This window comes from Aedes albopictus, chromosome 2 (assembly GCF_035046485.1).
Source record: "Aedes albopictus strain Foshan chromosome 2, AalbF5, whole genome shotgun sequence".
Taxonomy (NCBI): domain Eukaryota; kingdom Metazoa; phylum Arthropoda; class Insecta; order Diptera; family Culicidae; genus Aedes; species Aedes albopictus.
In genome coordinates, this window is record NC_085137.1 from 290,589,171 (window position 1) to 290,604,278 (window position 15,108).

The 15,108-nt window shown below is 39.2% G+C and overlaps 1 protein-coding gene across 1 annotated transcript in view; it reads left to right on the forward strand.

Annotated features, from left to right (window-relative positions):
• The first annotated feature begins 6,801 nt into the window (after positions 1-6,801).
• LOC109410282 (DNA-binding protein D-ETS-3) overlaps positions 6,802-15,108 on the forward strand; it is a 300,930-nt gene continuing 292,623 nt past the window's right edge. The window contains exon 1 of the mRNA XM_062852064.1: positions 6,802-8,401. The gene's annotated coding sequence lies outside the window, so the exon portion shown is untranslated. The remainder of the gene's footprint in view (positions 8,402-15,108) is intronic.

Below are 15,108 nucleotides of genomic sequence, written 5' to 3' on the forward strand. Positions count from 1 at the left end.
GCATCGAGCGGCTACCTTCTACCAAAGCTGTGGCACCACCAATGAACTGGGAGCAGGATTTATAGTGTTGGGCAAGATGCGACAACGTGCGATCGGGTGGCAGCCGATCAACGCAAGGATGTGCATATTGAGAGTTAAGGGTCGTTTCTTGAACTACATCATCATCAACGTCCACTGCCCACACGAAGGGAGACCTGATGACGAGAAAGAAGTGTTTTATGCGCAGTTAGAGGGCATTTATTTTTTATTTTCGTACAAATAGGGCCGCAGGGTCTCAGATTTCCATGAAACTTTTTCCACAGGAAATTTTTGGTTTTCCCCTGACACTACTTACTTTGAAAATTCATAACTCAAGAACGAAGCATCGTAGAAACAAAGTTTTTTTTTTTTTTAGAAAATGAAAGCAAATTTTTTCAGGTATCAAAAAAAAAAAATATATGAACTGGAAAAAGTTTTCCACAAAAATTTCCACAGTTGAGGAAATTCGTAAAGAAAAGCCGGAAAACTATGCCCGAACTCATGGAAAATTTTCGAAAAAATATTTTTGAGAAGGTTATTTTATAAGCTTTAATCGCTGAAATTTTTGGTTTGCACTTTTTATTCGTTTTTGAGTTATGGCCAATTTTGTTGAAAAATGTCCAAATGTGCCATAAAAGCCTTTTCTTTGAAAAATCATAACTCAAGAACGAAGCATCGTTGAAACAAAGTTTTTTTTAATGAATACGAATGCAAATTTTCTCTGGAATTCAAAAAAGTATGAAGTGGAAAGAGATTTTCACAAGATTTTCCACCGTCGAGAAAATTCATAAAGAAATGCCGGAAAAACTATGTCCGAACTCGCGGAAAATTTTCAAAAAAATATTTTTGAGACGGTAATTTTATAAGCTTTGATCGCTGAAGTTTTTGGAATGTACTTTTTTTTCGTTACTGAGTTATGGCCAATTTTGTGAAAATGACCATGTAAGCCTATATTATACATACAATAAAACGATTTATTTTTTACTTGAGTTACAAAAATAACACTCCTCTAATTTTTTTATATGTTTTATAAAAACATTTCTTTTTTTGAATGCGGGTAAAAGGTATTTTTTATGTTTGTCCCAACCCGTCATAACACCTTAAAAAAACTATGATTTTTTAAGAAAAATACCTGTAAATTTCGAACCAAAAGTGATAACGACCATCTCAGCGCACTAAACGACGCGTCTTCAAATGCTCTACAAGTGTTGCTTGAGCGACTTTGATGAAAAATCGAAACCGAAAAAGTTAACGCTAGAAAACCGGGTTTTCTTGAACCACCCTAAGCTTATTCAGAAAAATACCTCTAGATCGGTCAATTTTAAAGCTACATATAAAGTGTCCTTAGCAAATTTGCTCAAAATTGATAGATCTACAACTTTCCCGAAGATTGTATACAAATAATGCAAATAAAAAAGCTTGGTTACCAATTTCTTTGAAAATATGGACCACCCTAATTTTCATGCACATTTTAAAGAGGGCCTTTTTATTAGGGACAACTTTGTAGAAGACCATATTTCTAATCTAATCTAATCTAGTGCTTGCACAGTCAGTATTGAAAAGCATCCCGGAAATATCAAAATTTCTTCCGATATTTTCTTGTCAGCATTAATATTTGCAGCATATGAGAGGTGATATGACACAAATATTAAAACGGCCAGGCCCACTGTGCATACTAATGGGTTCGAAGATACTTCAAAAACTTAAGGCAATCAGGTTATCCACTTATGAATAACATGATTGACAAACTTTTTTGAATTGAATGAAGGAAGAAACGGGGACAACCGTCCCAACCGTTTCGTTTTAGGGGAATGGTGTTTGAACATAAAATTGTTGGGAGTGGTGCTGCTAAGAAGGTTAATGCACACTCCGTTGGCGTCTCTTCTCCTGGGATGGGACACAGGCATTTCTCCATGTGTCCTGGCTTCAAAGCCTAGGCTTAAGCGCCATTACTCGCTCTCTGAAACGAGAAAAAAAGCATAATGATCCCTTCCCCGAATGAAGAAACCTTAACGAAAAATCATTGTAGAAATCTATCTATATAAATAAAAAAGTAATAGTGTTTGTATGTCACGAATAGGCTCGGGAACGGGCCAACGAATCTACACCATTATTTCAGTGTTTCATTCGTGCAGGGCCCCGACGTTTTTGTACGAAAAAAATAATGAGAAAATCAACCGCGAACGCACCGAAAACGAGAAAGTTTGAAAATACATTTTGCGGGGCATTTTTCAAAGAGCTGCATGTCAAAAAAATATAGCCAATATAGCCGAGGCGGTAAACGCACGGGTATTCAGCATGACCATGCTGAGGGTGACGGGTTCGATTCCTGGTCGGTCCAGGATCTTTTCGTAAAAGGAAATTTCCTTGACTTCCTTGGGCATAGAGTATCTTCGTGCCTGCCACACGATATACGCATGCAAAATGGTCATTGGCAGAGGAAGCTCTCAGTTAATAACTGTGGAAGTGCTCATAGAACACTAAGCTGAGAAGCAGGCTTTGTCCCAATGAGGACGTTACGCCAAGAAGAGAGAGAGAGATGTCAAAAAAAACTAGTAGGCAGGCAGAACGACGTTTGCCGGGACAACGAGTAGTAGATAAAAAAAGAGCAATCTCACCTATTTCAAAACAGCTTCGTCGTCTACGGTGGAAAACGGGGCAATAGTGGCATGCACCTCCATTCTCGGTATGCCTGCAAACGCTGGGGCAGGAATTATCTCTCGAAAGCAATCAAAATCCAGATTAAATATGATTTCCTCGGTCTTAACCTTCCTGTTGCATCACTTTGGGAACAGCTCGCCTTTTCGAATGAATTCCGGGAAGAACTGCATCGGGGTCAATGCCCCGGAAGCACCACGTTGAGCCTTCGACGTACACCCGCTCGATCTACTCTAGACGATCAGTTCGAGCTCTTCATTACTCATCAGCTTTTCCCTCTTTGAACCGCATCACCTGTAATTTCCGACGAACGCAGCACACGGAACTTCAACTTTGTAGAAGACCATATTTGCCTCATTTGAAGGCGTTGAATGCATCTTTCCTCGTAAATCTGGTTCGTGGACCATTGTGCACTGTGCATATCGCCCCCTTAATGCCCCCGTAAAGCGAAAACGCTTAAATATATGCACACTACGTTCCAATGCGCATATCAATTGAACACCCCATGTTCTCCATACAAACTTCGACTATAAACTGTGAAGGTCCGATCGAATACTTTCCAAAAATTCTTTTACAATGACACCTCCAGGATCCCAAACCCCTGTTTTTAATATTTTGTTGACACCTCCAGGATCCCACCTAATTTTTTAATATTTTGTTGAGTAGTGTAATAAAGGCTAGTAATATTTTCCAAGGAATATAAAGAGGTGGTGTCAAAATCAATACAAAATTTGAAACTCTTTATTTCTTCCTATGGGTACGGTACATTCAAGACTACTCATCAGTGGAAAGGACTTGCTATACTATTTGTTTTAGCATACAAGTCTACTGGTAAACGTATCGCCCAGCAATTCAACGCACATTGGCCACGGACCGGGGGTGCGTTAATTATAACAGAACAGAATGACAGATAGCTTGATCCTTCCTTTAAATGTTTATGAAAATTTTGAAAATATTGCTTTGTTATTTAACCCTTTGAAGCCGGTTTTTTTTTCAAGCGTTATTTTGGACTTTTCTACGTTCTTCTGTAGTTTTGGTGGTCAATAATATAAAAACGGTAGAATATTATGCGGAATATTTTTTTCTGGATATCCTAGGTCATCCAAACTATTCTTGAGTTTAGATCCTTAAGTCGATGGGTGTAACGGTAACTTCTTTCATTATACAAAGCTACGATTTGTAATCTATCATATCCAGTAAGTCTTCTGAAAGCTCAATAGAGACAGTATCAGATCAGTCGTGATATCCTAGGTCATCCAAACTGTTCTTGAGTTTAGATCCTAAAGTCAACGGGTGTAACAATAACTTCTTTCATTATAAAAGCTACGATTTGTAATCTATCATGTCCAGTAAGTCTTCTGAAAGTGTAATAAACATTATCAGATCAGTCTGGATATCATAGGTCATCCAAACTATTCTTGAGTTTGGATCCTAAAGTCTATGGGTATGACGGTAACTTCTTTCATTATACAAAGCTACGATTTGTAATCTATCATGTCCAGTAAGTGTTCTGAAAGTTGCAGTGGTTGTTTCTATCAACTAAGCTCCATAACAATAAGAAGCCCATAGTATCCCAAAAATATAACAACGCGTATTGTTCCTCTAACTGCTTTGGTAAGTACAGTGGATTATGTAATACTACTTATCGTAGTGGCAAAAGCTGTTATCACAAGAATAAACCTGAAGCTATGGTCTCAAGAGTAGTGAACTGTCTTGAAATGACTCATGGTATGCCAGGGGGATTGCAGACTAGAGTCTAAAGTTCATCATGAGAAAGACTACTGTTACTATCAAGAGCTAAACTTCAGGATAGTTTGGACGACGCTCAATATCCCAAAGGTTTATAATAAAAAAGTACTCAGATTGGTTCAGTAACCATGGATAAATATACAACGTTACTCAGTATAACAGATATGGATACTGTTACTAGATTAGATTTGAAGTCCTGAACTTCAAGATAGTTTGGCAGCGGCTGACCTGGAATATCCTTGAAGTGTCTCTAAATTACATTTGAGATTTTAAGAGCTTCGCGGATCCCAGCAAATCATGCAATACTATTATTCATGGCGAAAACACATAAAGTTATTCTTGTAGATTTGAAGACCTTCATTATAGAAAAATTTGGACGAACCTGAATGTCCCAAAGGTTTATAATAATAAAAAAGTAGACTTCAGATTGGTCCAGTAATAACGGATGTTGCGACGGGATTTCATCCCGCCGCGGATGTTTTTCGGACGCTGGACTGAAACCGTTTTTTCCAGTGTTGCACTCGGCCATGCATTCAAAACTGTAATTTATTATTTATAATTAGTTACATAAAATATCACAGAATTAATACGTACATTTTCAGTTTCGTCCTAACGTCAACAATAAGAACATTTACTAATGAATACATGTCAACACAACATACAGTTTTGACGTTTTGCACATAACTTTCGAACATTGTATCACAAATGATGACTTGGTTACCTAACACGAATCACACTTATTACTACATCAGCTCTTATATTTTTTTCACAAAATACATATTTTTCACAACACAATATGCAACGTTACTCAGTATAGCAGATATGGCTGTTCTTACGAGAGTAGACCTGAAGTCCTGAATTCTAAGGTAGCTTGGCTGACCTTGAATATCCCTGTAATGTCTCTGACATTTGAGATTTCAAGAGCTTCGCGGACCCCAGCCGATTATACAATACTATTATTTATGATGAAAACACATAAAGTTATTGATGTAGATTTGAAGGACTTCATTATAGAACAAATAATGTCCCAAATGTTAATAATAAGTTAGTCGACTCCAGATTGCTCCAGTAACTGCGGTTGATTATGCAACGATACTCAGTATAACAGATATGGCTACTTTTACGAGTGTAGACTTAAAGTTCTGAACCCCAAGGTAGTTTGGCTGACATGGAATATCCCTGTAGTGTATATAAATGACATTTCAGATGTCATTAGCTTCACGGATCCCAATAGATAATGCAATGCTATTATTTGTGGCGAAAATACATAAAATTATTCTTGTAGGAAGTCCTTCAATCAATATAGGACAGTTTGGAATACCTAGAACATCCCAGAATATAAAACTCCTTTGGATATTCTTGACGAAGGCTAAATGAATACACATAAACGTGACCCACATCCAAGTTCAGCTTTTAGAACAACAGGTATGTCAATTATTTCGTTTTTTCCAAATTTCATAGTGTTCAGGATGTTATAGGTTATCAATGAAGACCCAAATATAAGTATGTATCCCCATTTTTCCCTAAGAGAAGATCCATTTTGCAACAACTTTGCCGAAGACAATATTCTGTGTTATCGAATGGGTGCCGTTTCTATGTTGGGGTCATATATGATATGACCCCTCCGGCTCCAAAGGGTTAATAAAAATAACAATAACTGAGGAAATGTAATCTAGTTTCGCCTTAAGATACAATCATCCCAAAATAAGGTGAAACATATACCGAAAAGTAGGAAAGTTATAGAGTTTGGCTAGTAACTTTATTAAACTGAAAGAGCCGGGAAGTATAATACAAGTTTTTTTCTGGCTCATCTGGCCTCATTGTTATACAGATAATCACAAAAACCTTCATTACTTAATTGTAATCCGTCAAAAGGTTAAACATTGAAGCAAAATTATTCAATCCGTATTAATTCATGAACGTCGGACTTATAGCGAACAATTTCAAACTGATGATCCTCTACATTTCAGATAACGGTATAAAACTTCAATATACTGGAAAGAAAATTACTGCAAAATCGTTGAATGAATTTGGATCAATATGGCCTAGATGCCTTGGATTTAATTTTTTTGTCCTGCCCTTCAGAAACAATCAATGTTATCGGTCGATATGTTTAAATTAGGCTTTTTATATTTTTTTTATAAAAAGCCTAATTTCATGCCTAGTCATGAATTTTCGAAGCTATAGAAAATTGCGATAAAAACATGTGGTGGTCCGAAAAGTTCGGGTTATATTGACCCCAAACTGTAGGAAGGTTAATTCTACATCTTTGTCATCGGTCAATCAAAGCCATTTTCTGCAACTGCCATGCCACCATACTATGCATGTACTTCGAATTCAACAGGCACCCGTTTTAAAGCATTCACTTCCACACTGTTGTCAGCTGAAATCTACGACCGGCACTGAAAATAGACCAACTTTAACATACAAGTGGCACATAAACAATCACACAGAGCTGAAATATGTTCGAAAAATATAGTAACAAGAGTACAACTTGCACGACCGAAAAAAAGGATAACAAATAACTTATGCATATATCATTGTCTACCAGTGGCGTTGCACACTCGAAACCCCTAAACAGATAAGTATGAAACGGACACAAAAACGTGTCCAGAGTGATTCTCCACAGTGAAAGTAGTCCGTATCGAACACAGCAGATAGCGCAATTTTCCAACAAAGTAACCCGAGTGAGGGGATCTAACCGCCATAGCCTACTGCATTCCACCCGAATAGGGGGATCACAAACACTCGTCCTAGCTGGCTCACGTGTACACATGCAAAAAGGACAACGGTGAATACATCTACACAGCCTAGGCCACGCCTCCAATGCCATCATCATCATTCTATCATCGTCGTCATCCCTTTCGCAATTGTTTGCGGCTTGTAGCTTCTTCGCCAGATCAATAATACAACCTGACTGTTGCTGGCGAGTGTTCCTCCTATCTCTGTCGCACTCACGTGCTGTGTGTGGACAGTCCACGTGAGTGCGCCGCCGTTATGATCCGCTGGTGGTTGAAATATTTGCAGCGTCTTCCTTCTGCTGACGAACCGACACCAGACTCGGGCATCCGAACAACAAAAACAACCGACATTCCGAAAACCCCAAAAGCGGATGATCTGGCTTGGCATAGGCGCGCTCCTGGTCCTGGTCTTGGTCCTGGCATGGTATGGTTTGAGCCGCTTGTTGGCAGTCATTCCAAACGGATATCCACTTTACATCGGCCAAGGTCTTTCGCTCCGACGCTCCTCCGGAATTTACCAATAAATGATTTGTGTGTCGTGATGCGGTGTAGTGTGGTTTAGAGTTTTTTCTTCTGTTTGCGCTGGGCCTATACAAGCAGTCTTGGAAGCAGCCCTGTTGGTCCAGTTGGTCGTCCTCTTGTTCTTGGACGAGGCGCAGTAGAAAAAAACAGGATTCCGGTGCGAGGACAGAACCGATTGAATTTCTTCCTCTTGTTGCGCTCGTCGCGTCCGGACGTGAAAATTATGTCAAACTACCGTTGTTGGTCGGCCATAGTGGGCAAATAAGAGTGCATTTTTCCCGCCGCAAAAGGACATACCTTCGTGAAGAGGACTCGACGGTTGGTTGCGCCGAAGATCGCGATGCGATGACTTCCTGAACGGTGCGCGGTGTCTCGGTTCGATTTGGTGCACGGCCTGTACATAGTTGTTGCTGGTGATTTGTCGATCGGTGAAGTGCGATAACTTATTGATTAATAATAGATTTTTGCATGCAGCAAGTGGTTGTTGGTCTCCGTTGCAACGGAAGACAAAGTGCGCAACGAGTGGTACTTACACAAACAAAAGAATTTCGCCATTGTTGGTGGTTGCTGTAGTTTGGAATGTGCACGGAAAAAGAAGTAAAAGAACTTTGAATGGATTTTTGTGAAGGTTCAACAATTGGTGTCACCGTAAGGATACAGTAATTGCTCTCACAATATCAGTATAGAGGATTGCTGAATAGTTTTAAAATAAGGTAAATGGAATATACATATAATTTATTAATAAATATACATTATTGTTACTTATAATAAACAATCGTTGCTGAATATTTGTTACATGACTTGAAACAACCTCCTGTAAATTCGAATTAGACTTCCAAGAGTTTTGAAATATTTGAATAATTTTATCTTTTCAATGAACTATCATCGTTGAAACAGTTGGATGTTGTTGTGTCTGAGGAAGCTAGGAACACAAACAGTAGTTTTTTATTACGAGAAAAAAAAACAAGTTACTGTAGCAGCTAAGTCAATCAGGACAACTTTCCAGTTCTCCGGTTGGGGGTCCAGTTGGCTTAGAAGTACTAATCAGGAGACGACGAGCTCGATAACCCCACCCCCAGAAGAAGGAGCAAAAGAAGAGGAAGAAGAAGAGTAAGAAGGAGAAGAAGAAGAAGAAGAAGAAGAAGAAGAAGAAGAAGAAGAAGAAGAAGAAGAAGAAGAAGAAGAAGAAGAAGAAGAAGAAGACGGAGAAGCAGACGAAGAAAAAGTTTGCAACCCCATTTTGTATCCCATAAACTGACTTGCTTTGGTACTTGGTGAATGAACTTCAATTCGATTCGTGGAATCAACGCAGTATGAAGAACCCTCCTCTATTGCGGCCCGGGCCTGAGAAACAAGGCTAGATACCGGTTTATTCTGTACCACCGGGCTTTGTTCGCAGCACCTTATGATCAAAGACGTCAATTGCTATCCAGTTGACTTCTTTGAACGTCCGAAAACCCGTGACCTTATAGAGCAGCAGGAAGGATCGGCGTCTTCCAAAATGTTTTTTTCTTCTTCAAAGATTATTATGTAACGGTACTAGAGTTCTTAGGCCCATACTTACTTTTACTATTCCAAGTTTTTCAGCACCTCACATCACTTCGTGCTGTCTTTTGGCTATCATGTAATTCGTTTGGTGTTGATTGTGAGACTAATTGTTGCTGCCTCTCTTTTAAAAGGCACACATGCCTTCTTACGGCTCGACCGACGGTCGATTTCGATGATATCGATATCGTCCGCAAAGCCTAGGAGCATGTGCTACCATGTTACGACAGCACCACTCCTTTGTACGTAGGCTCTCTTACTTACCTTACCGATCAGGCTAAGGCCGGGGTGGCCTCTGCTGTACATAGTGTTACGGCGAATTTTATTCGATCGTAGAGTTCTGCGGAGTCCAAAGTAAGCACGATTTCCTGCCACAATGCGCCTCTGAATTTCTCTGCTGGTGTCGTTGTCAGCGGTCACCAGTGAGCCCAAGTACACGAATTCTTCAACCGCCTCGATTTCATCACCGTCGATATAAATTCGGGGTGGCGGGCGCGGTGATTCCTCCCTGGAGCCCTTTGCCATCATGTACTTTGTCTTCGACACATTAATGACTAATCCGATTCGCCTGGCTTCATTCTTTAGTCGGATGTACGTTTCCGCCATCGTCTCAAATTTGCGAGCTATAATATCAATATCATCAGCGAAACCAAGCAGCTAAATGGACTTCGTGAAAATCGTTCCACTCGTGTTTATCCCCGCTCTCCTAATTACACCCTCTAAAGCAATGTTGAACAGCAAGCACGAAAGACCATCACCTTCCCGTAACCCTCTGCGAGATTCGAAGGGACTCGAGAGCATCCCTGATACTCGAACTACGCACATCACTCGATCCATCGTCGCCTTGATCAATCGTATCAGTTTATCCGGGAATCCGTATTCGTGCATAATCTGCCATAGCTGTTCTCAATCGATTGTATTATACGCCGAATTGAAATCGATGAACAAGTGATGTATGGGCACGTTGTATTCGCGGCATTTCTGCAACACCTGGCGGATGGTGAACATCCGGTCCGATGTAGCGCGTTCACCCATGCATCCAGCCTGATATTTTACTATTACTTTAGAGCTTTTAGTGGAACTTGTTACTTCAGACTCTAGTATAATTTAAAAACACTTCACTAATACTTCACTTTTGCAAAAGAAAATAAAAAATGAATAACTATCTGTCCGGAGATAAGCACAGTAGTAGAGTTAAAAGGAATTTGCTCGTCCTTTCTAGTTTTTCTTTAAAAGAGTTATTCATTTTTTATTTTCTTTTGCAAAAGTGAAGTATTAGTGAAGTGTTTTTAAATTAAACTAGAGTCTGAAGTAACAAGTTCTACTAAAAGCTCTAAAGTAATAGTAAAGTGAAGATGGCAGCCAAGCCAAAGTCAGAGCCGAATAAGTTCATCGAGTTGAAGAAGACCATCGCAGGATTACACAAGGATATCGCGTTTCTCAAGAAGTGTATAAAGTACAGGCTTACTCCCGTAAGTCACAAGGTAAAAGTTAAAACAGCCACAAACCCCAACATAGTAAAGACACTTGAACAAACACTCATCAAAGAAAGCATCAAAAAACTACACAGCAAGATCAACATGAAAACTTTGGGATGTTATTCTCTCCATTTAAAGTTAGAGAAAGATTATCCTGAATCTTTCCCTAATTTTTCTAACAAAAGTAAAAGTTGCAGAATTTTGTGAATCAGAAAGAAAAAGGATATTACTAGATAAAAAACTTAAAGCATTAAAGATGCAAAATCCGAAGTTTACATGCTCTTAGGATCTACGAAAGACCCGTTGGACAACTTAACAAAATCTGGTGTTTACAAAGTAACATGTAATCACTGTGACAAAATATACATAGGACAAACAAAACGCACACTCAACACACGATTCAAAGAACACATAACGGAAGTATCAAAAGCACACAAAGACACAGACAAGGGACTCATTCATCATTTTAAATCTAAAGTTGCTGAACATATTTTCAATGAAGGACATTTTTTGAACACTTCAAATATTAAACTCTTACGACACATTACAAACCCATGGAAACTTGATGTTGCAGAAAGTTTAGAAATTTACAAACAAAACAATAAAAAACTACTTAACAAGGATCAGGGCAATGGGTACACGTGGCTGTTTAAATTTTTACCTAACACACACAAAACATTACACAACACAAATTGACTACCTACCAAATCGGCAGGAAAAAAAATAACACAACAAACACCAATTGACTACCTACCAAATCGGTAGGAATTTTCCTAGCTTTAGGTATCTTATTGACACCCTGTTTTCTAACAGTTAGATACACCCCCTTTTTTACAAATCTGTACCTACAATTTTGTACCTACATTTTTATATCTACACTTTTACCCACACACGTACCTACACATACACTCCTAGTATAAATACCACAACGAATGCGAGGTTTTCTTCAGTCGAGCACTTGACACTGAAGAAGTCTGTAAGTCACAGACGAAATAGGCCTATCTGTCCGAAGATAAGCACAGTAGTAGAATTAAAAGGAATTTGCTCGTCCTTTCTAGTTTTTCTTTAAAAGAGTTATTCATTTTTTTATTTTCTTTTGCAAAAGTGAAGTATTAGTGAAGTGTTTTTAAATTAACCCTCTAATACCCAAATTTTTGATTTTGATCTAAATATCATTTTTCGTCATCTAAAATCGATTTAAACATGTTTTGGAAGATGATTCTTTTTAATTCTCGATTTCATGAATTTCAGTTTTTGATTTTTCTAATTTTTATTTTTGAACATCCCCACACTTTTATATTTTTTCTGGAAGCCTATTTGGGATACGGATTTTTTGGGATGAAAACATTTTGAGATTTTATGATTATTGTTGAAATATTTTTATTTTAAATTTTTTTCATATAAAATTTTATTTTCCGTGTAATTTTATGGAAAATAATTTTAGAGTGTATTCGATCCCCTTAAACTATTAAACTAGGATAGAATGGTTTGGGAAAAATTTAAAATATGTTAATTGTAGCGATTCAATACAAAATTAACAATGATTTCTAAAAGGTGACCAAAACATCAATTTTTCAATGATTTTTGAAAAATGTAAATACGCTTCAAAATACAACAAAAACCATTTTGAGATATACAAAACAGTCCTAAATATCAGCCAAAAATATAAAAAAATTGATTTCCCTCGAAACAAAAATTACAAAAATGCTCAAACTATACCCCGTCTAAAGGCGGGATTGGGTATTAGAGGGTTAAACTAGAGTCTGAAGCAGCCTGATATTGCCTGGTATTACAACTTGGAATTTTTCAAACTATTTTCAGGAAATTCGTCTATAATTACCTTAAGAAAAATGTCCATTCTTCCACATATTCCATCGAAAAAACATTTTTTTTTTTCAGAAATTCACGATTCTTTTTTTGAAGCGTTTCTTTTAGAAATGTCGTCCTTTAAGGATTTTTGTTATTACTTTATTATTGTATCGAGAAAAGTTCCCGACCAGAACGGGAAACGAACCCGCCGTCTCCGGATTGGCGATTCTTAGCCTTAATCACTAGGCTAGCTGGAGACCCTATATTCGAGGAGGAATCCCAGGAGGAAGAACTTTTATATGAAAGCAATTCTTGAATAAAACTGGGATTATCTGAAAGTGTTATCAGAGCAATCTGAAGAAATGCGTACCTGAGCTTCTATAAAGATCCATAAAAAACTCTTCACATATTTTGAAAAAAAAAATCTGTTATATCTTGAAGTTATTCTAAAAAGAAATGCTGGAGAAATTTCTGGGTAAACACACGGAGAAATATCTGAAATAAATCTTGAAAAAATCCTTGTGTGAACACTTTTACAGAAATCTCTAGAAGAGTTTCTACTGGATTTTCTGGATGAATCCTCGACCGAAAAAATACAAGAGTACAGGACACATTCCTATGGGCTTTATATAATGAAATTCCTAAAGCAATTCCTGAACAAATATCTAGTGGATTTCTTGCAGAAATGCCTGTACATCGTTCTAAAGAAATCTCTGGAAGATTTTTTCAAGAAACCATTGAATCTTTGAAAAAAAAAATCTGAAACAATCCCTGTATAAAGTTCTGAATGAATCCCTGGAGACATTTTCGAAGGAGTCTCTAGACGAATCCCTAGAAAAAAAAAGTAAAGTAATACCTACCGGAATTTCTGAAGGAATCTATGGAAATGTATGTGTGTAGGTAACCACCATACCATCCTACCTTCAGTCTTGCTCTGCAAGCAGTTCCACTTGACAGTAAATATTCAAAAGGAACCCATGGAAATCTACCTAAGGGGCTGTCCATAAACCAAGTGGTCATTTTTTTATAGATTTCGAACCCATCCCCCATCCCCCGCGTGGTGGAGGGGAACGTGGCATTTGCCCGACCCCCCCCCCCCCCGCAACATGACCACGTGGTTTATAGATGGCACCTAAAAAAAATTCTTAGGGAAATTTCTTTAGAATTTCTGAAGGGACTATCGAAAGAAAAGTCTGAAAAATCTCTGAAAGATCTTCTGAAAAAAAAAATGCGGAAGGAATTTGTGATAAAATTCGTGGTAGGTTATAAGAGTAAACATCTAAAGTAACTTAAAGGGCCCATATAGCCGAGGCGGTAAACGCACGGGTATTCAGCATGACCATGCTGAGGGTGACGGGTTCGATTCCCGCTCGGTCCAGGATCTTTTCGTAAAGGAAATTTCCTTGACTTCCTTGGGCATAGAGTATCTTCGTGCCTGCCACACGATATACGCATGCAAAATGGTCATTGGCAGAGGAAGCTCTCAGTTAATAACTGTGGAAGTGCTCATAGAACACTAAGCTGAGAAGCAGGCTTTGTCCCAGTGAGGACGTTACGCCAAGAAGAAGAAGAAGATCTAAAGTAATTTAGGAATTAATGGAACGACTGTAGGATTTTTATAAACAATTTCTAGGGACGTGAAAATCGTTGTCGGCGACATGAACGCGCAGGTAGGAAGGGAGGAAATGTGCAGACCGGTAATCGGGCCAAACAGCCTGCACGTCGTATCGAATGATAACGGCCAGCGATGCGTAAACTTTGCAACCTCCCTTGGTATGGTAGTCCGAAGCACCTTCTGCCCCCGCAAAGATATCCACAAAGCCACCTGGAGATCACCCGACCACCAAATAGAAAACCAAATCGACCGCGTTTTAATCGACGGTAAATTCTTCTCGGATATAACCAATGTCCGCACATACCGCAGTGCGAATATAGATTCGGATCACTACTTAGTCGCTGTATGCATGCGCTCAAAACTTTCGACAGTTATCACCACGCGTCGAAGTCGAACGCCGCGGCTCGACATCGAGCAGCTGCGTAACGTAGAAGTGGCTCAAGACTACGCGCAGCAGTTAGCAGTGGCCCTACCAACGGAAGAGCAGCTTGGCGCAGCTACACTTGAAGATGGCTGGAGGGACATCCGATCCGCCATAGGTAGCACCACGGCTACAGCACTAGGCTTCGCGACTCCGAATCACAGAAACGACTGGTACGACGGCGAATGTGAACAGTTGAAAAAAGAGAAGAATGCAGCATGGGCGAGAATGCTGCAACACCGTACGAGAGCGAATGAGGCACGTTACAAACAGGCGCGGAAAAGGCAGAACTCAGTCTTCCGGATGAAGAAGCGCCAGCAAGAAGAACGAGATCGCGAAACGATTGAAGAGCTGTACCGCGCTAAGGACACACGAAAGTTCTACGAGAAGCTGAACCGCTCGCGCAGAGGCTTTGTGCCACAAGCCGATATGTGCCGAGATAATCACGGTAATATTCTCACGAGCGAGCGTGAGGTGGTCGAGAGGTGGCGGTAGCATTACGATGAGCACCTCAATGGCGATGTTGCAAGTACCGAAGGTGGCGTGGTAACA